The sequence below is a fragment of the Triticum dicoccoides genome, chromosome 3B, assembly GCF_002162155.2.
Source record: "Triticum dicoccoides isolate Atlit2015 ecotype Zavitan chromosome 3B, WEW_v2.0, whole genome shotgun sequence".
In the NCBI taxonomy this organism is placed as follows: Eukaryota; Viridiplantae; Streptophyta; class Magnoliopsida; order Poales; family Poaceae; genus Triticum; species Triticum dicoccoides.
Window position 1 is genome coordinate 765397510 of NC_041385.1, and position 20618 is coordinate 765418127.

General features: G+C 48.6%; 1 pseudogene; it reads right to left on the reverse strand.

Annotated features, from left to right (window-relative positions):
- Positions 1-11990: 11990 nt before the first annotated feature.
- On the reverse strand, positions 11991-13841 carry LOC119282116 (annotated as a pseudogene).
- Between the last annotated feature and the right edge of the window lie 6777 nt (positions 13842-20618).

Sequence of the window (20618 nt, forward strand, 5' to 3'; positions counted from 1 at the left end):
AGAGAGAAATTTGCGAACTTCAGAATCTAGGAATTGTAATACAAATTCAAATAGTCTCCAGAACTTTCATGCGTTCAAAAATATGAATTGCAGTAATTATGATTTGTATTTTCCAGGCAGTTTTGTTAATTGGTCATTCATGATTCATCATGAAGAATATGCGATTATGTGCTGAAACTAAGTTTGCATCATGTGTTAAGTGAATTCTGTTCTATTTGGGGTCTCCCACCAGCTATGTGAAAAGTTGGAGATTGCTTTCTTGTTTTTTTTGGTGTGGAATTCTGATTTGTGAAAAGAAAAACCGAACGATGCTAATTAATTTTCGGTTGCAACGAATGTGCTGGAAGAAAAAGCAGTCTTCTGGCAAGGTTAAGATGCTTGATTGACTGAGTTGATGATTCAATTAAACAAGGTACAATATGTAGCAAGTAACTGTTTGAACACTATAGATTGCCAGAAGACTGCTTTTTCTATCAATCAAGCATCTTAACCTTGCCAGAAGACTGTTACTGCTTTTTCTTATCGTCCTGGCAGCAACTGGTTGGTTGTTGTTCAAAACTTATTAGTCCGTCTGGTGCTTCTGAACTCATTAGTCGGTGGCGTGTGGTACCATAAAAAATACTAGAAGGAAAGGAAAACAGAATATAAGAGAATGATTGCTGGAGTGGTAATGTTCACCAGCAGACAAAAAAAAGGGAAAAGTAAAAAACAGGAAGCATACATGCACAATGAACCAGTGATGCCTTGCTTCCACCAGAAGGAAAGTGAAGGAGAAAAATGAAGACGATGATCATCAAGTCAACTGGTTATTGGTCGATAGTATAGACAACTAGCTACACTGAGTGATGAAACTAAACAAGCCTGCCTGGCCACCCGTCCATCCTACATGAGGGCAATTATGCCTGAACCACGGAACTATTTAATTTTTTATATAACTCATAAAACAAAAAAAATGGCTCCATTGGGTTTTGGTGCTTCCCCATGGCCAGGACAAGATAACTTTATCATTGTGCTATGAGATTAAACAGGGAGAGGGATGCTAATGCTCCTTTTGCTTGGCAGTATAAAGTACTAGTAAGTATAGATAAGAGGTTGGTTTTTTGAGGAATCAACAGTTAACGGGTGAGGCTCAGGCTGAAGTGATGGCTGCAGTATAAAGTAATATTCTTGTTTCGGTGTACATATGTAGGACACAAACAATTAAGGTGTCTATTTTGATTTAGTGCCTTTGCCTCCACTGCCTTTATCTGGATTGAAGCTTGCTTGTGTTTACTTCTGATTACAAGATCTCCATACTCGGAGATTTCTTTATATATGTTGTAGTATAAATATATTGTTTTGTCATTCTGTAATTGTTAGTGGAATTTACACTGTAAATGTTAGTGGGTTTACAGTGTACTTCTAGTGGATTTTTGCTCTGTATTTTCTAGTGGCATTTTTACTGAAACTAAATTGAAAATGGGACTCTGTGCACCAAGTGCATGCATGCTGCTGCTGCTACTGCTGTACTACTTGTCAAGTGATGATGTTGTTGCTATCTGCGTGTTGCTGCTGCTAGTTGTGATTTTGTCAAGTGATGCTGCTGCTACTTGTGATCTTCTAAAATGACCCCTTTCTCCTGAAACGTTGATTAATTTCCGTTTCGGTTGAGAAATGGGGCACTCCAAGGTCAAGAAAATTAGCAAAGGTCATGCCCAATTTTCTTGACCTAGAAGGTGCCCGATTCTCAACCGAAATAAAAATTAATTTGCTTTAGTGGTTGGATTAGTTTAGTATTTTTTTCACACACTCAGACACCCTTGCTTGCCATGTGTGTGAGAGAGATAGTGAGAGGAGACAAGAAGAAGGGGGTTAGGAAGATGTTGCCTGCTCATCAAAGCTAACCATCTCCCCCTTTTCACCCCTTTTCCTTTGTCTTTTGTGGGTTGCAAGGAAGCTACTGTCTTAGCTAGCTTAGCTTGTGCACAAATCCCAATGTTACAATCTAGAAAATTAGCCTGCAAAGATGAGGTCCCATGCTGGCTGTACCACTGCATTATGCAACAGTGCCTTCAAGATCCAAGGCAATATCACAAACATCATAGGCAATTTGACCAAACTCACAACCTTGTATCTTTGCAGCAACCAACTTTCTAGACACACCCCTCAAGAACTAGGTTACCCTGAGAACGTGGACTTGGACCTTAGCAACAACACACTAACAGGTTCTATCCCAAAACACCTAGGCAATATCACAAACATCTCTCAATTGTTCCTTGACAATAACCAACTTTTTGGCGACATTCCTCGAGAATTAGGTTATTTGGTCAACTTAGAGATCTTGTTCCTTGACAATAACCAACTTTTTGACCAAACTTTGTTTCTATTTAGAGAGAAACATGGCCCACAACGATGAGGCCGGGGGTTCGGGCGGCAAGGCATTCTGGGAGCTGTAACAGGAGATGGAGGAACAACCTCACTTGTATGAGGCCGCCGCCTTCCCCACCGATCCTGAGACCACAGATGGTGCCGCCGAGGATGACCACACTGATGCCACCACTGATGGTGCCGCCGAGGATGCCACCACTGATGATGGCGGCGCACGTACAGATGGCAGCCAACCGAAGAGGCAACGGAAGGACCGGCGCCCGATAGTGCTCCGCACCCTCAAGGAGGAAGTTACTGAAGTGGACTCCAACGGGAATCCAACGGCGCCCGAACGAATAGTCAAGGGGTACTCGCTTCAGCTTGGGTGCATTGTCCGGAGCACCGTCTCGATCAACACCGAGAACCTGAGGCATCCTGACTGAGGGAATTTGCGCAACCTCCTCTTCACGAAGCTGCACGAACGATACAAGTTCCCCGCTAAATTTGAAAACACAAGCCTCAAAGGGAATAAAGTGAACAATGCTGCCCTCACAAAGATGAGCAACGCCCTGTCTACTTGGAAAAGCAATGTGAAGAGAATGATCGAGAAAGGTGAGAGTTATCAGAAGATCAAGGAGAAAAATCCTTCGATCACCGAAGATGACTACAACGACTTCAAGATCAATTGCTCGAGCACCGCAAGCTCCCAATCAAGTGAGTGGGGGAAACAAATGCGGGAGCTGAACATAGGGGAACACACACTCGGTCCCGGCGGTTACAGAGTGGCGGAGCCTATATGGGACAAGGAGGAGGCGGACCGTGCCGAGCAAGGCCTACCGCCCCTCTTCGATAAATACGGTGACAAGCAGACCAGGAACTTTGTCAGGGCCCGGTACAAGAAGGACCCGAAAACAAAGGAGCTTACCACGGATCCGAAGACCAGGCAGCTTGAGCTTGTTCTGGTAAGGAATACACCCCCGCATAATTAGCTCCATATGGTTGCATTCTAATTAATGAAGCCAAATTTCTAAATGGTTCACATTCCTTCCGCAGGCGACTGAAAGCAGTAGCGCGGGGTCGACTAAGAGCAACCCTTGGGACACCACTCTAAATAGGGGGTTGAATGTAATGAAGAACAAGGATAAGCTCAGTAAGCCGACGTCAGCTGGTCGTGTGGCCTGCAAAGGCTTGTCGACAAAATGGGGGTCATACTATTCCGCTGGTGTGCGGAAGGAGAAAAAACCAGCTCAGAAAGCCAGGCGCGAGAGGTTCAAGAACTCAAGGCACAGGTGGCGCGGATTCCGGAGATTGTCCAAGAGCAAGTGGAACAACGACTCGGAGCGACGATCACCGCCCTTGTGCCTACCTTGATCTCGGGGTTGAGTGCGTGGATTGCGGGCGGCCAACAGGGGCCGCCCCCGATTCCTAGCTTCACGGCCAGCAACTCGCATAATGCGATGGCGGGGCCATTGGTGCCTCCGGCGGAGGCAACATTGGTGTCTCCGACACCGGCACGGGAGCTTAATGCACCCGGGTGTACGCCGGCCGGCACCTCTGCAGCAAGCGGCACCTCCGTCAACTGCACGCCCGCCGTTGGCGGTGCGTCGACATTAGCCGAGCTCGACACCATCATCACGGTAACTAATTAAGCCTCTCTCGGCCGAGGACTTCATCTCCTTGCCTTTGACTGGGCATCCCTGACGCCCTACATGTTTTCGCAGGGCGCCGCCGACGTTCCGTGCACTCTCCTCCACTTCGTGAACAACGAGTTGGTCGATGTCGCCAAGGGCAAAATCGTTCAACCGGGCAACCCCTTGTTCCACGGTACCCAGATGCCACCCAACTTGTTTAGGGTTCAACTGGTTCGGGTGCTGCCAGGCTGCGACGACTTGTTACCTCCGATTCGACCCGTCGGGGCCGACGATGAAGACGTGATGACCCTCAGCGCCTGCCTGAGCTGGCCCCTGCTTTGGCCGATGAGCCAGATTCGTTTGGGGGTGGGGGACACCACCCCAAAGACAACACCACCAGTCGTGCCGGCGCCAAGTCGGCCCCATGGCAAGACCGTCGTAACGGTGCCGGACATCCCTATGCCACTGGATCCAAACATGCATATGGCACAGGATCAGAACGACGACGACGACGAAGATGATACATTTGGCAACGTCGATCAGTACTTTGCCGAACATGGGTACGATGGCGACTTCATGGGGCCTCCTTCTCAAGAACCAAACCCAACAAAAGACGTGTGCGATCTAGCTGGTACCGCGGAGAAGCCAAGTTGCAACAGGCGCCATCTAACGTTCAGCTCTCAGGAGACGCCTCCAGCTGCCGACTTCACCGAGCCTCAGATAGGCGAGGTGCGAAATATTATCAGCCCCAACACACTCAAGAAGGCGGTCTGTGAGCAGAACTCGGTCCCATTACAGGAGAAGAAGAAGGCACGCAAAAGAAAGACTAAGAAGGGTGCGAGCCAGCCAGCACCGAGTACGATCCGTGCACAGGACGGGCCACCTTCACCGCAGGATATCTCGAGGAGGGTGCATGTGGCGGGTAGGGTGATGCTACCGACAAATATGCTCAATGCTGCAACCGGTGCTATGCGGAGTTTGCATGACAGTGTTCTTTCTTTGGAGAAGCGGCGTCTCAGGGAGAAGGATGTGGCATACCCAGTTTTCGCGGCCAAGGTGCCAGAGGGCAAGGGCTTTGTGGATAACTCCATCGGGCGTACGATCGTCCTGCGTTTTGATGACATCCACGCTATGTTGAACCTTCATCCGCTGCACTACACCTTCGTTCGGCTATTTTCGCTGAGTATGGAGATGCGGATCATTCGCGACAAGACCCCGGACATCGTGATAGTCGACCCCTTCTACATGCGTGCCAAGATCTTGGGCAGCGCTGGGGACCGGCAAGTCGCGAGTTCTTACCTCGAAGGCGTCATTCTGGCAAACCAAGATAAGGATAACTTCCTCGTGCCTTACTTTCCCGAGTAAGTCCTCCCCTCAACCGACCCGTAACATATGAATTCTTACATTTCGATCGTTTTTCTTTTAACATTCCGTGTTTTCTGCAGTGACACACGTTGCACGCTCATCCTCCTAAGCCCCAAATATTCCATGGCCACGTATTTCGACCTGGACCGTCAGTCGAACGTAGACTACACAAATGTCAAGAAGGTTCTTGATGATGTTCTCCCCGGCTACGCCAAATCTGGAGGCACCTTCACCAGGCCTATTCATAAGTACGGCAAGCATGTGTTCTCCCACAATACGACGTTTTGCTGCGTCAAGCAGCCGCCTGGCGGTCAGAAGGGTGCCTACTGCGCCATCCATCACATGCGGGCGATCGTACGGGACCATCATCAACTTCTGCTACCGAGTAAACTCAAAGATTGGGCCGCGAGCGTGTCGGCAATCCAGGACGCGGACCTCCGACAAGAATTCTTTCGCATCCAGTCGGAGTTTGCGGAAATCATCCATCAAGCTGTCCTTCGTACCTCGGGGCAGTTCTACCTCAGAAATCAACCGTCCAACAGTGACATCGACACAATGCTACAAATGCAGGCTGACAACGACCGTTATTTCATGACTCCCACAATAGACGGCGGCTTCATCCACGCTCCGGTCCCTTGAGTCGAGTCGAAAGCAGTGATGCTGTGTCTAGTTCTGAAACATCGATTGGCTCATGTTGTAATTAAACTTTAATGAACTTGTAGTATGTCTCTTTGGTTTCGAGAGTCGTTCAACTTAGATGTAATTGATGCTATTAATGTCTTGCTTTTCTCTTCCGATCGTTCTGTTGCATAATTATATATTGCTTATGTATTGTCTGTGAATTGTACTAACGTTTCGTTTGGCTAGTGCATAGCAATGCCGACGTATGTCGTGTACAAGGGTAAGGTTCCCGGAGTCTACGATGACTGGGAGGAGTGTCGGAGACAGGTTCACCGATTCAGCGGTAACAGTTACAAAGGGTACACCACTAGGGTCGAGGCCGAATCTAGATACGCCCGCTATCTAGCGGGAGAGGGGAGGGAGCGTTGGAGGAACCGGATGACGACGAGTTTCATCGTGATGATGCTCATCGCGATGACCGCAGCTCTCTTCTATGTGATGGTAGTTTAGATGATCGATATTGACTTGTAATGTGAAGACAAACTCGCTACTCGCGGTCTCGAGACTTGTAATATAATGTTCTATCTTTGTTCGGTCTTTTCAATTCGGAGACTAATATGATGAATTGTATTCGGAGACTAATATGATGAATTGTATTCTTCTATTATATTCGATGAATCTGTTGTTGATGTGTGCTGTCTATATTTTGTCAAATTATACATTTTGTAACCTGTGCAAAAAACAGAAAATAAAAAAATAAAAAAAACTAATATTCATACTAATGGCGCATCACATGACAGTGTGCCATTAGTATGACAAAGCATACTAATGGTGCATCACTGGTAAGTGCGCCATTAATATGCCATGGTTACTAATGGCGCATCCAGTGGTGGTGCACCATTAGTATGCCAAAGCACCTGGATATATATGGCCCCTGGGAGGCATACTAATGGCGCACCCTGGCCTATACTAATGGCGCACCCGCGGTGCGCCATTAGTATACCAGATACTAATGGCGCACCAGGTGGTGCGCCATTAGTAAAAATTACTAATGGCGTGCTGTTAATGGCGCACCACAGATGCGCCATTAATGGCCATACTAGGTGCGCCATTAGTAGGGGTTTTTCTAGTAGTGTTTGGTTCTTTTTAGTTAAAAACCGAGTCCAGAATTTCCTGGCTGACTCTCCAAGCTGTTGGATTATATGACTTAAGTCATCGGCATCCGGAGGTCGGACATAAGTGCCCTGGAAGTTGTCGAGGTATGCATCTTACAGGTTCTCCCAACTGCCAATAGAGTTTTCTGGCAGACTGCTCAACCAGTGCCTAGCTGGTCCTTTGAGTTTGAGCGGAGATACTTGATGGCATGGAGATCATCGCCGCGGGCCATATGTATATGGAGAAAGAAGGCTTCAATCCATACCGCGGGATCTGTTGTTCCATCATATAATTCAATGTTTACAAGTTTAAACCCTTTTGGAAATTCATGCTCCATTACTTCATCAGTGAAGCAGAGGGGGTGTGCGGCGCGTCTGTGCCGGGCTACGTCGCGACGCAGCTCGGATGGAGCAAGTCTGCGGTATTCGGCACGGACAGATTTGTGCTTTCTATATCTGGCTTGGTGGCTGTCGTTTCACGTTGGGGCGCGCCCTCGCGATCCGTAGATTGATCTAGTTTGCCCTGCTCTGTTTTCCAAATCGTACCACAGGTCATGTGTGTATCCCCGAGCTGTTATGTTATTATTTGTTTGGCGAGGTAGTGTCGGCTGGTGCTCGGGCTGAATTGCCGTTTTATCTCGGCCACGCGGTGGTCGATCAGCCGCATTATGCGCTACTAGTGCCGGCTCTGGCGCCTCGTCATAAAATTGAGGTTGCAATTTGCGCTTCGGGTAGCTTTTTGTTGGGCGTTCGAGTCCGTATTCCTCGGCTGCCAGTACTTCAGTCCATCTATCAGTGAGCAGATATAGATCAGCTTGAAGCTGCTGCTTCTTCTTCTTCAGGCTCCTTGTAGTGGCTATAAGCCGGCGCTTAAAAGGCTCCCGCTCAGTGGGATCCTCTGGCACGATAAATTCTTCATCGCTGAGGCTCACCTCGTCCTCAGAGAGAGGCATGTAGTTGCTGTCTTCCGAGTCGTCGTTCATGGCCTATTCGTTGGGGCTAGCTCGCTCGTCTTCCCGTTCAGCCTGTTCGAAACTTGGCTTGGTGGGGTCTTCGTTGTCTTCAGCATCGTCCGTAGTGCTATCCTCTCTTGTGCTGGTATCTCTATTTTTACCATGGCGTGGTTTGGAGCAGCGTAGCTGACGTCGACGCTTAGACTGCTTCTCAGGAGGTTTATCCTCAACTTGGTCTTTTGTTTCATCGCCATTGTCTTCCTTGGGTGTGTCCACCATGCATATATCGTATGAGGAGGTGGTTGTCCAGCGCCCTGTGGGCGGTGGTTCCAATTCTTCTCTCGCATCATCGTCCATAATGTCGATGTCTTCAGAGTCGAAATCAAGCATGTCTGTCAAATCGTCGACAGTGGCTATCAAGTGGGTGGTGGGTGGGTAACAAAGTTCTTCGTCGTCCGCTTCCGACTCAAGCCGGACATAGTTCGGTCAAGGACCTCCTGACAAGGAGAGAGACTTTAATGAGTTTAACACACCACCTAAGGGTGAGTGTTGAAAGATGTTCGCGGAGCTGAACTCTAAGATCGGCGCCTGCTCAGATTCGATGGGTGCGGATACACGCGGTTCGGAGCCTATGGCCGGAGATGAGTTCGAGGTTCCGATGACACAAGCCTTGTTGGAGGTCAGATCGGTGTTCGGATCTAGCGTCGTTGAGTCTGCGGCTTCTGTGGCGAGGTTGAGCCTCTCGTCCTCGGATGGTGCGCTTTGCTATGGATCTAGGGCCAGTGCGGTTACAGGCGCAATCTCCCGCACATAGTCTGATGACAGATTTAGGTTATGTTCATCATGGCGGCGGGGCGCGGCTGTCATATGCTCAAATCCGTCAAAGATCAAGTCTCCGCGGATGTCGGCGGTGTAGTTCAAGCTTCCAAACCCGACTTGATGGCCATGGGCGTAGCTGTCGATCTGCTCCAGATGGCCAAGCGAGTTGGCCCGCAGTGCGAAGCCGCCGAATACGAAGATCTGTCCGGGGAGAAAAATTCCACCCTGGACGGCGTCGTTGTAGATGATTGAAGGAGCCATCAAGCCTTATGGTGGCGACACAGCGGAACTCTCAATGAAAGCACCAATGTCGGTGTCAAAACCAGCGGATCTCAGGTAGGGGGTCCTGAACTGTGCGTCTAAGGGCTAAGGCTAATGGTAATCGGAGGCGGGGGACACAATGTTTGCCCAGGTTCAGGCCCTCTCGAAGGAGGTAATACCCTACTTCCTGCTTGATTGATCTTGATGATATGAGTATTACAAGAGTTGATCTACCACGAGATCGTAGAGGCTAAACCCTAGAAGCTAGCCTATGGTTATAATTGTTCATGTCCTACGGACTAAACCCTCCGGTTTATATAGACAGCGGAGGGGGCAAGGGTTACACAGAGTCGGTTACAGAGAAAGGAATCTTCACATCCGAATCGCCAAGCTTGCCATCCACGCAAAGGAGAGTCCCATCCGGACACGGGACGAAGTCTTCTATCTTGTATCTTCATAGCCCAATAGTCCGGCATACGCATATAGTCCGGCTGTCCGAGGACCCCTTAATCCTGGACTCCCTCAACTACGACACCAACACACCGCCGCACTTCACCCGCGTTGTCACCATGGCCCTCAGCGCCCGCAGTAGCCGTCTGTTCCCCAACGTCGCATCGGTGCCACTTTGCGCTTCGGGTCGCCTTGGAAAGTTACAGCAAGGGTGAGCCTCCACGGTGTACCACTGGGTCAGCAGGGCATTGAGGCATGCCACACCAAGGCTCTAGGTCCACCTCCGCCTCTTCCGCGTCCCCGTTTACCGCCGACCTGATCCCATCCACGACGCCACTGGCTCAGATGAGGACCACGGTTTTCAATTTCAGTTTCAACAAAATTTCAGCACCAACTGAAATCACTGAAATTCAGTTATTTCAGTTTGCATTTCAGACAATAGGCCAAAATATTCATTTGATTTTAATTAAATATTTGATTTCCTGTGTACTACTGAATTTACTAAAATATTTTGATTGAAATATAATATTTCAGTGTCCACTGAAATTAATGAAATTCAGTGAATTTCAGTGAAATCTCACTGAAAGTGAAAACCATGACAAGGACCACGCTGCTAGCTGAGACGAGGACGTCGGCAAGACTCCCGTTGCCCCTGAGGCTATCGATGACAACGACGGTGTCGCCTCTAGCACCGACGAGTTGGCTCCACAATACTGGCAGCTGCCGCCTGCAGTGTACACCGTTCCCGGGCAGCTCTTCTCCTCAACCGCATTGCGATAACACTGTCTTGCCTCCTGCAGGCTCTGCCTACTGACGCTCGGGGCTCTCCACCTCACCCACGTCCCCGACGAGGAGGAACACGTGCAGAGGCTCATCTCCGCGTGCACATTCCTAGCGGATTTGATGCTCGAGGGCTGCACCACGGTGACCACGCTCTCCCTTCTCGACAACACGCGTCTCCGCGGGCTTACCCTCCGGTGCTGCCACAAGCTTGCCACAGTCACCGTCGATCCGACAGATCTTCGATCTTTGGAGTACCGTGGCGGTGCCCCGGGCAACTCTTTTCTCACCGTGCCGGCAGGGGGGCGATGGTTTTCCGTCCATCACATCGTGCAAGCTCAACATTTGCGCGGTCTACGTCGATGAAATAGTTGCCTAACCAGCTCTTTGGCTGCAGTAATATGGCCAAGTCAATGTCCCCAATTAACTCTCCGAACTCTATCTCTTCTTCTTCGGAATAGCTTCACACACGATGTTTTATGGACGTCACATGGACGATGCTAAGATCTCACGTTCCTTATTTATAAAGGGATTTCATCTAACGGTGATTAGCTCGTGTCGTGCATGCGTCGGCCAGAAACGTCGGCTGCATCCTTCTTCTTCCACTTCGTTCATCTTCCCCACTACATTAATGTAGGAACAACAATGCTACACACACAGGCATCTCTTTTACAGGGTTCACTGAGAGGCTGAGATGGGCTTCTTTGATTGGTTGTAAATCAAAGTGAGGGACCCACCCTAGCTGAATATCAGGGGGGCAAGTTTAATTAGTTGGAAAGAGTCCATAATAGCCTGTAATAGTCCGTGTGTTTAGCATTTTTTATGTAAGAATAACAGAAGGGGTTGATTCCCCTATAACCAATAGAGCTGGATGCCACCGGTCGAGACGCATAAACAAGGAGCGAGACAGGTCGTCTCCTGGTAGGGACGTGTGTTCCTTCCTCTTGGCACACATAGTACTCCATATGAAACAAGTCCTCTTTTTTTAACGAAACCTCGTCAGAGTTGATTTCAAACAAATTCAATAACTGTAGGCCATCAGGTACACACAAATCTCAATACACATCATGCAATATAATACTACAAGAAACATACCATTGGGATCCAAAGACTTGACCAACAGGTACTTGTTGTTGGGTTCATCCCTAGTAGGCTTTTCTATCTAGGGAGTGCCTAGAACTCATCTAGATGAGATATAATTTGGTCTCATTCACTTTGAAAACAAAAACATATACAACCCAGGTCAGCACACACGCATCTTATACCATCACATCCAATGGCTAGAAAGGTGAATGAGACCAAATTATATCTCATCTAGATGAGTTCTAGCAAAACTATTCTATTTATCTCCGCTTAGTGTTTTCTCAACCTTTGTCCCAACTCGCCCCTCTCCCTCGTTGGTCAAATAGTGAAGACTGCGACAACCTGCATCAAAAAATGAATTCATTTCCTAGATTGGTGATGAACAACATCTAAATGAAGACAATCAAAGTAAATCATCCATATCCCCTCTTTTTCTTGGATTGGTGGGGAGGCCGGTTTATGCACCATCATGTTTCACAAACATGCTGTGATAATATGTTGACAATATATATACTCATATCTTAACGCAAGCATCTTACATGGACATTTGAATTCATTATGTCCTTATTCAACCATACGTAAACACGCACCTAGTCTTACTATCATGGCCGGCCTAAGCAAGAATATATATCTGCATATTTTCTATCAACACAACCTTAATTAGCTTTACGCTTACAGTTTTGTACTACTAGCTAAGGGCCCCAACACTTGGTAGCATTTAAGTCAGGAGGATTGAGAGCTGACACACTATCTAGCTAGAAGAGGAGCACCCACGCAAGGAGAGAGACTATCGCCATGAGTGGCACCGGTGGGGCCGCCGCCACCGCCTTCTCGAAGGTCAGCTGCCGGCCACCGATGTCGTAGATCATGTTGGTGCCCGCCTGCAGCATGCTACCTAGGATGGAACCTAAAGGATAATCCTTGGGCATCGGCAGCATGGTGAGGCACTGGAACCCGGTGTTGGTGTCCTTGTAGAAGTAGTGCACCGTTGTGAGGTCCATCCCGGGTGAGTCTACTCCATCAAATACCAGAGTTATCTTGGGGAACTTGAGCTTGGCCACAGAGTTGGTGTCGTAGCACAGGTCCAACTCATTATTGCTTTTCACGGCCGGTGAGTCTATCTTGCTCATTAGCGCTTGCTTCACGGCATAGTAGGCGTCACTCTGGAGCCAGGTGAGGGCGATGGTGGTGCTCAGGGCCACCCCACCGGACTTGCCATCCGCCGCGAAGTCGAACGCTCGGTCCGGGATGCCTTTTAGCGACTCACCGTCAACCTTTATTCCGGTGAGCTTAACGTAGTACAAGTCCTGGTACACGTTGCTCTTTAGCAATGGTGTGGAGCGGCTATGTTTAGTCTGCGGCACGGCTTGGTCGCCCAGGAGGACCACGCTGGTGGAGCTCGAGCTCTTGGAGTCGTCGGGTGTCAGGAAGTAGGAGAACCTGCAGATGCATGCACAAATCATGATTCAAAATTACCCCCTCGGTCCCATAATATAATATAAGAGTGTTTTTACATTACTAACTGGATTGAAGCTCTTGTAATGACAACCTTTATTTCAAAAACTTTTATAAAGTTTGACCAAGTTTTATCAATAGTATATATCAACATCTAGAATGATTTTGATAGTTTTTTCTCTCTCTTATATATCTTATAACGTATATAATGTCACATAATAATGATGACGTTGGTAGTTTTTTTTCTCTCAACATAGAATCAGAACCTGGTGATGTGCAGCTGTGACAGGATGGAGAGGGGGCCCTTGCTGAACCCAATGGCACCGTCCCTCGCTGTGTTCTGGGTGCTGCAGCCGAACACCACGCTCCCGGAGACGGGCGACGTCCCGGTCCCAGCACCGAAGGTGAACTGCTCATAGCCGAGGTAGCCGGTGCTGTAGCTGCCATCGTCGGGTGACCCGTAAGCGTACAGGCAGCTGCTGGTTGTGTCGATGCAGTCGTCGTTAGTGGTCTTCCTGAGCACGCTGGAGCACGTGTCGCTCAGGCAGGGGACCGCGAAGAGCACTTGCGCCGGAGCGGGCGGGCACTGCACCAGAAAAAGTCGTTGGAGATGTCGACCACGCCGGAGAAAGTCTGTTGCCCGACGGTGACGTGGTAGAGTATGATGCCGGCGTCGTCCGCAGCATCGGAGCCCAGCTGGCCGCCCTTGTTGGAGCTGCGGAGGGCCTTGGTGAGGGCGGACGCGCCGGCGCTTGCTACCTCCTTGACGATGATGCTCGCGATCCTTTTCATCATAGGCGAGCGGACGATTACCCCCACCACCGCCCCCGCCACAGACAAGGCAGGCGCCGGCAGGAGCAGGAGCAGCAGCAGCGTCATGGCGACCACGCCGCTAGCTCTTCTTGCTGCTGGCCGAGCCATGGTGGTCACAGGACTGAAAATGCTAGCTAGCGTTAACTTAAGTTTGTGTAATGGTTGCGTATATGAAGCGTACGGGAAGTTCTTATAAAGCAGAGGTTGTAAGGGATTTGTTCTTTTGACGGTTTCTAAACCAATAATGCATGTGCCCGTCCGTCCTCGTAGTCCATAAATAAGATAAGCATGAATGAAAACTGAAGCAATTTACAGGTTTCTTTGAAAAGGTGGGCATATATCCCGGTCTCTGCAACCAAGTGATGCACACAACCGAATTTTATTGCACATTTATTTGAAGTATAAAATGTGCCACCCACGCCCTAGCGGAAAATAGCCGGTATAACCGGCCGCCATCAGACAATTGCGTCCAAAATCCGTATGTATCCACTGTTCCACTAGTAGGAGGAAGGATCCAATATGAAACTGTGCGGATAACCTGCAAAAAATGCGCAACTCCAAAAAACCTTTGTCGCGATTTGGTTAAATGACTAGTTCTTGAGACGGAAATAGCTTTTTGATTCCTACACCAGTGGTGTTTGTTTCCATCTATCCTTCCAAACAGCAGCATGATGAGTTCCAACCGTCAGCAGCATGATGATGACCAACCGTCACATGTATGTTAAGATTAACATAAGTTTGTTGTGACCAATAACATGCGCTGATGAAGTATACAATGAATCCTCTCGAGTTGACAAATGACTTGTTCGGCTGAAAGGTATTTTCTAACGGATACACAGCTGATTAAAAATCCCCGCCGCCCCTGCATACAAGTTGCACAGAGAGAAAATTCATATATTTATTTCCCGCAAAAAAAAATTCATATATGTATGTACGTGCATATTTTAGTTTGTTGCTCGATCATCCACCAGCTGATTAAAATCAGGCACCAAAGTCTCAGTCCCTAATTCAAACATATATGTGTTGGTTAGATGGAGAGGCAACACAGTAGTTATATGGAAGAATCCACGCGTATCCTCGATCACACACATATTTTTTGGAGCATATTCTTATTTTTCATTGACATTGTGCAATTATTGACTAGTACCGTAAGATACTGAATTAGCGTGTCGGCCAGCTCCTAGGACATGAAGAAGATGAGAGACACAGAGAGTGGATTCAGTAACCACTCAAAATGTGGGAACTGCAGAATTATTATTGCTAGCAGCCTAGTAGTACTACTGAAAAGGGCACCATATTATTTGAGTAGAACAGCACCCTGATCTTGCGATGGAAATCTATAGCTAGGATTTCACCACACAGACGTGGCTGAGCAATGAAGCCAATAATTAAGGAGTAAATTCTCATAGAAGTCTCCCTAACCACTCCATCCGTACCTTGAGATCCACCTTAAAATCTCAACGTAACGCTGCTGCCCCAACCAGTAAGCTGGTCCTAGGGTTTTCCCGCCAAAACACACATCCCCAAAATATTACTGACCAAGAAGCCCGCAAGGTCACCGGCAGATCCAGCCCCGTCTGGCCTAAATCAAGCACCCATCCGCACGGACCGCGATGGTGTGGCAGCAGTAGAGCGACGAACGCAATGGACGCGGCGACCAAATAACGACACGCGCTCCCACTCTAAGAAGAATTTCGAACTTGCAATCAGTTCCACGCAACTAGTTGCAAAATAAATTCGCATCTTGGTGCAAATGTAAAATTAAAATTAAGATAGGTTTCCCGCATCAAACCTTCGGTAGATTGTGAAGCCTCAACTATAGTAGGTTCTATCGACAGAAGAGTTGACAAAGGACTCAGTCTTTGCTGGCAGAAACAACTTGTGCACTTTTAAACCAATTGCGTGTCCATCCACCCATCCAAATTGCATGCGCAATGAGAGTGAAAAGTAATATGTTTATGTACATAGTTAAGAGGTTGGCAGTTGACCTATGATTGTCAGATGATGAGAGTCTTCTAACTAATTACAAGTGGTCGTCAAAGTCTCCATCACGCATATAGTATATATTTTTGGAACTTGCGATTTTGTATTGATAGCAGGGTAGAACAAAGACGTGCAGTTGCTATATTCTTCCTTTTCATTGATTTCGGTCAAATATTGACTAGCACTCTGTATAAGACACTGAATTACCGTGCCACCACGTTGTTGCCACCTCCAGCTCCTAGGAAATAACAATTCCTTCTTAGTAACCACATGGTGTATGTGATAAGCAACCTTAAAACAAACAATATCAAAAAGAATCCTTCTTAGGGAAAAACAGTACTACCTCTAATAACATATCAAAATTCTCGCATTCTTTGTAGAGTCATCATCTCTTGAGGGGTAAGATCATAAAGCGTGGGCCTCCTAACTTTCTGCTTTTGGATGAATGGGTGATCCATGTTTCAATCTTGTGATTCACATGCTCGCATAACTTTCCGTTTCCAGCATCGATGTGCATTTCTTCAAGAACCGTTGCATTCTTAGCGAAGAATTTGACGAGCTTCATACCGAGACAGTTGGACATCTCCGGCCAGAATTGCAAGGCCACTCTCCTCAGCGAGCTCTGCAAGCATTCGAAGGAGCGTCGGCTCAAGCCTGGGATTTCAGGTACATCGTCATAGGCAACACTGATGGTTTCTCCATCTCCTTCCGAAGAAAAGGAATCGTCACAACGGTCGAAACGATCCATGGACTTGTTGCGGTCGTGTTGAAATTTCCACTCCAAGAATTCAGTAATGTACCATTCTTGTTTGTAGGCATCCTCGTTATCCGTGGTGAGGTTGATCCTGAGGTCATGGAGTGCATTGCTACAGCGGAGCAGGTTTGTGATGGCTGCCGCCGCTGTCTTGCCTCTCCCCCTATGCACCCCTTCCAGCTCGAGGTACTCAAGGCGGCGGAAGGCCGGCAGGAGCTCGACCCGCCTCGCCTCGTTGAGCACGGCCACATCCTCAAGGTGGTTCAGCCGTAGATTCATCTTCTTGGTGCTGGTGAAGCTCCCAACGAATCGCCAGAAGGTTTCAAGGTTGCCGCATGGATCCATGTTCCTCTTTTTTCCCGGGAAAAAATGCAGGTGCACCTGGTCCAACTTCGGTGGCTGCGGATTGAATGTGAATGGCCGGAGAAGCCCCATGTACCGGAAGCGACGCAGCCTCGGTGAGTCGATCTCCACCGCGATGAGGGGTGTGGTCTTGTCATCGGCGTAGTATCCGTGGTGACGGCGGCGCCTCAGGTTCTCATCCTCCTCCCACTTGCAGCCCTCGAGCGCGAGCACAATGGCTGCTGGGCATCGGAGGCGGCAGCGTGCAGCCTGTTTGGGGGCCGGGAGACCGTCGTAGCCCCAATCCGGGGCGGCGTCGCATTGTGAAGTCGCGTCGTCTGTCACTTTGATAAGGACGGACTCAAGGCGGACCACGGTGAGTGTCGGCGCGACGTCGATGACTTTCTAAAGAGATTCAAGGTACTGGGTGCAGTGCCGGAGTCGTAGCGATGATAGCCGTGGGAGCATGACCGCGGCGGCGTGGGTCGGCATGTAGAGTCCCGAGCAGTTGGTGAGATCGAGCATGTGGAGATTATTGGACAGCAGGGAGTCCAGGGTGAGGGTGTATACACCCACCCGATTCTAGCAGCAGATCTCGCCGCCGTGGTACGTGTCGCTGCTCCAGTCATTGGTGACGAACGGGAGCTCCTCGATGCAACGCACCGCCTGGTGGGAGAGCAAGACGGCGATCATGTGGTGGTCCCGGTCGGACCACCTCCGGTTGTCTTCATCAGAGCATGGTTAATAATATAGCCAGCTGCTGGCTATATGATGTTGCCATGTCACATATAGTCAAGCTTATAGCCAACAAATACAATAGCTAGATATAAATATGTACTCCTTTTGTAAACTAATATAAGAGCGTTTAGATTACTAAAGTAGTGATCTAAACACTCTTATATTAGTTTACGGAGGGAGTACTACTTTATTGATACATGACCCATCCCACTCTCTCACAAAGTATCTAGAAGCACGTGCTGCAGCCAGCTATTAACTAGTAGTCCGCTTCTCTTCTTTCTCCTCTTCTCTCTCTTCCAAGTAAGCAAGAATATAATATTTAATGTCTTACAGTCTGCCTACATCACCTTATTGTACTTGCTCTCATGGTGCAGGAACTCGTCGACCGGTTTGTCGCGCTCGCGCTCGGACTCGAGGCGCAAGGTGAGCCTCGTGACGTGCTGGGCGCCGTCGAGCGCCGCCACGGCCGTGGAGAGGAAGGCGTCGCGGCGGGAGAAGAAGAGGGCCTTGTGTTCTTCACGATAACCGCCATAGCGGTCGCGGTACTCGTAGTCCTGGACGCGCGTCTGGAAGTTTACGGCGCCCGAGGAGCGCCAGAGCGGCGTGCGCCAGCGCCGCGAGAGCGCGGTCGTGGAGGCGGCCTCCTTGGCTGGGGCGAAGCGGAGGATGCACCGGAGGAGGTAGTCGGGGAGGTCGAACAGCCGGTCGCGGTTGGCCATCGTCTAAACCGTCGGCGGCGATGCGATGCGATCTGCCGGTTTCGAGTTTAGGTTTGATTCCGGTTTGCCGATCGGACGAGGGTATTTCGACCCAGCCGGCTAGGTACGACACGCACACACCACCATATGGGAAAAGGCTTTGTTCCCTTCGGGCTCGGAGGCTAATTAAACCCAATACTAATAGATTTTCACTAAAACACACGTAACTCTATTTATACCTTTTTTTCGTGTAAACTCTATCGAAATCACTAATTAAGAAGTACTCCTTGCGGAGATCACTCCAACTTACTCAGGTTGCGACAAGTGGCGCGTTGCATGTGCGCCACTTGTCGCAACCTGGAAGTTTTCCTTTTTTTGTAAATTTGTTTATTCAAAATGTTTTATCTCTTAAACCGTGCGTCCAAATCTCGAACCGCTTTCGCTATTGGATTCCTCGCGTCGAGATCTTCAAAACTAGATCCCATGTTGATAGGTTTTGACGAACTTTTTTCACGAAAAAACCGGACGAAAAAACCGAACCGGAAACACGGGTTTTTGTCCCTTTCCGAAAGAGGCACGCCCGTGCCTCTGACGAAAGCACAACCATGCCTCTGGCGGAAGCAAAACCGTGCCTCTCGTGAAAGAAAAAAAAGAAAAAACGTGTTTTTTCCTTTTCCGAAAGAGGCGCGCCCGTGCCTCTCGCGAAAGCACAACCGTGCCTCTGGCGGAAGCAAAACCGTGCCTCTCGCGAAAGAAAAAAACAGAAAACACGTTTTTTCCCTTTCCGAAAGAGGCACGCCCGTTCCTCTCGCGAAAGCACAACCGTACCTCTGGCGGAAACAAAACCATGTCTCTCGCGAAAGAAAAAAAAACAGAAAATTCATCTTTTCCCCTTTCTAAAAAGAGGCACGCCCGTGCCTCTCGCGAAAGCACAACCGTGCCTCTGGCGGAAGCAAAACCGTGCCTCTCGCGAAAGAAGAAAAAAATACAGAAAACACATTTTTTTTCTTTCCGAAAGAGGCACGCCCGTGCCTCTCGCGAAAGCACAACCGTGCCTCTGGCGGAAGCAAAACCGTGCCTCTCGCGAAAAAAAATGCATTTTTTTGCACAAAAAAATTATTTTTTAAAAAAAAATTGGTCGAAAAGCTAGGGAAGACCGGTAGAAAACCAAAACGTCAAAAAACCCGAAAAAAAACCTTTTAAAAAGCCGAAAACGCGTGCGTAAAAATAAAAAAACAAAATCCGGAGGGACAGCCCAGAGCCTGACACGTCGCGAATGGCTGTGAGCGCGCCAAGTGGCACTGATCGTTGCGAGGCTCCCGAAGGAACGCTCGTTAATTAGTTGCTCCCGGAACTCTATATATACTTGCAGTCATATTTATCCGAAAATCGATAGGCATGCATGTCCATATTTAAATTATTAAGTTGTGTACTTTTATTACCTACCAATAATGAGATGAGTGTGTGACTCCCTTAGCGGTCTCGCGTTGCCCCTCTCGAGCAACACGGTAGTGACTCAAACCTTTTGACTGGATATTGGATGCATTCTTGCGTCCCGGTCCTCCTTGGAGGCGCCGTTCAAAGGGTGGTTGGGGAATGCGGTCCTGGTGCATGGTGGTTGGTGGCAGTGCAAGGAGCCGTTAATAGATGCGGAAGGACCAACTCCTTGCCTTGTTTACTTATGGGTTGCCGGCCAATGGGGGGCATCCGTGTGCGTGGCACGGTCTGGATGAAAGGGAGATAGTTGTCTCCCCTCTTGCAGTGGTCCAAGGCGGCGGGCGGCAAAGTGATCGGTTTTGTTCAAGCGGCATGGTTCTTCCTGTCCACATCAATTGTTTTCGTCAGGGTGCATTCTGTTCTACGGTTCTGGCCATGCGAGGTCTCCGGTGGCTTGATCTTGGTTTTTCTTGATGCTCTGCTCGTTGCTGCTTCTTGGTCGTAGGGAGATATGCATGTACTCTCTCAATTTTTTGGTCAGGATTTTGCCTTCGTAATTCAGCACGACTGCAAAAAAAAAATTACCCATTACAATTTTTCTGGGTTTAAAAGTTGATGGTGTTTTATTTGTTAGCGGAACTAAAATTGGGCTTTTATTTGTCATAGAAAAGAATCTCGGCTTTTCTTTTTGTTTAACTATTGGGCCTTTTTCATTTTGCTTTTACAGGGAAAAGTCATGTAGGGGCGTTGAGGAGGCGTTCATGTTGTGGGGGTTTCCTATCGAACGAAATCATTCGTCGGGGAGGAATGATCATACCGAACGTTTCGTTTGGTCTGGCCTCTCACCAGACCGAACGTTTGGCCAATATCGACGTCCTATCTTTTGGAACATCCACAACTGGTTTCCAGAGAGTCTCTTTTGTTCGAAGGGCCTT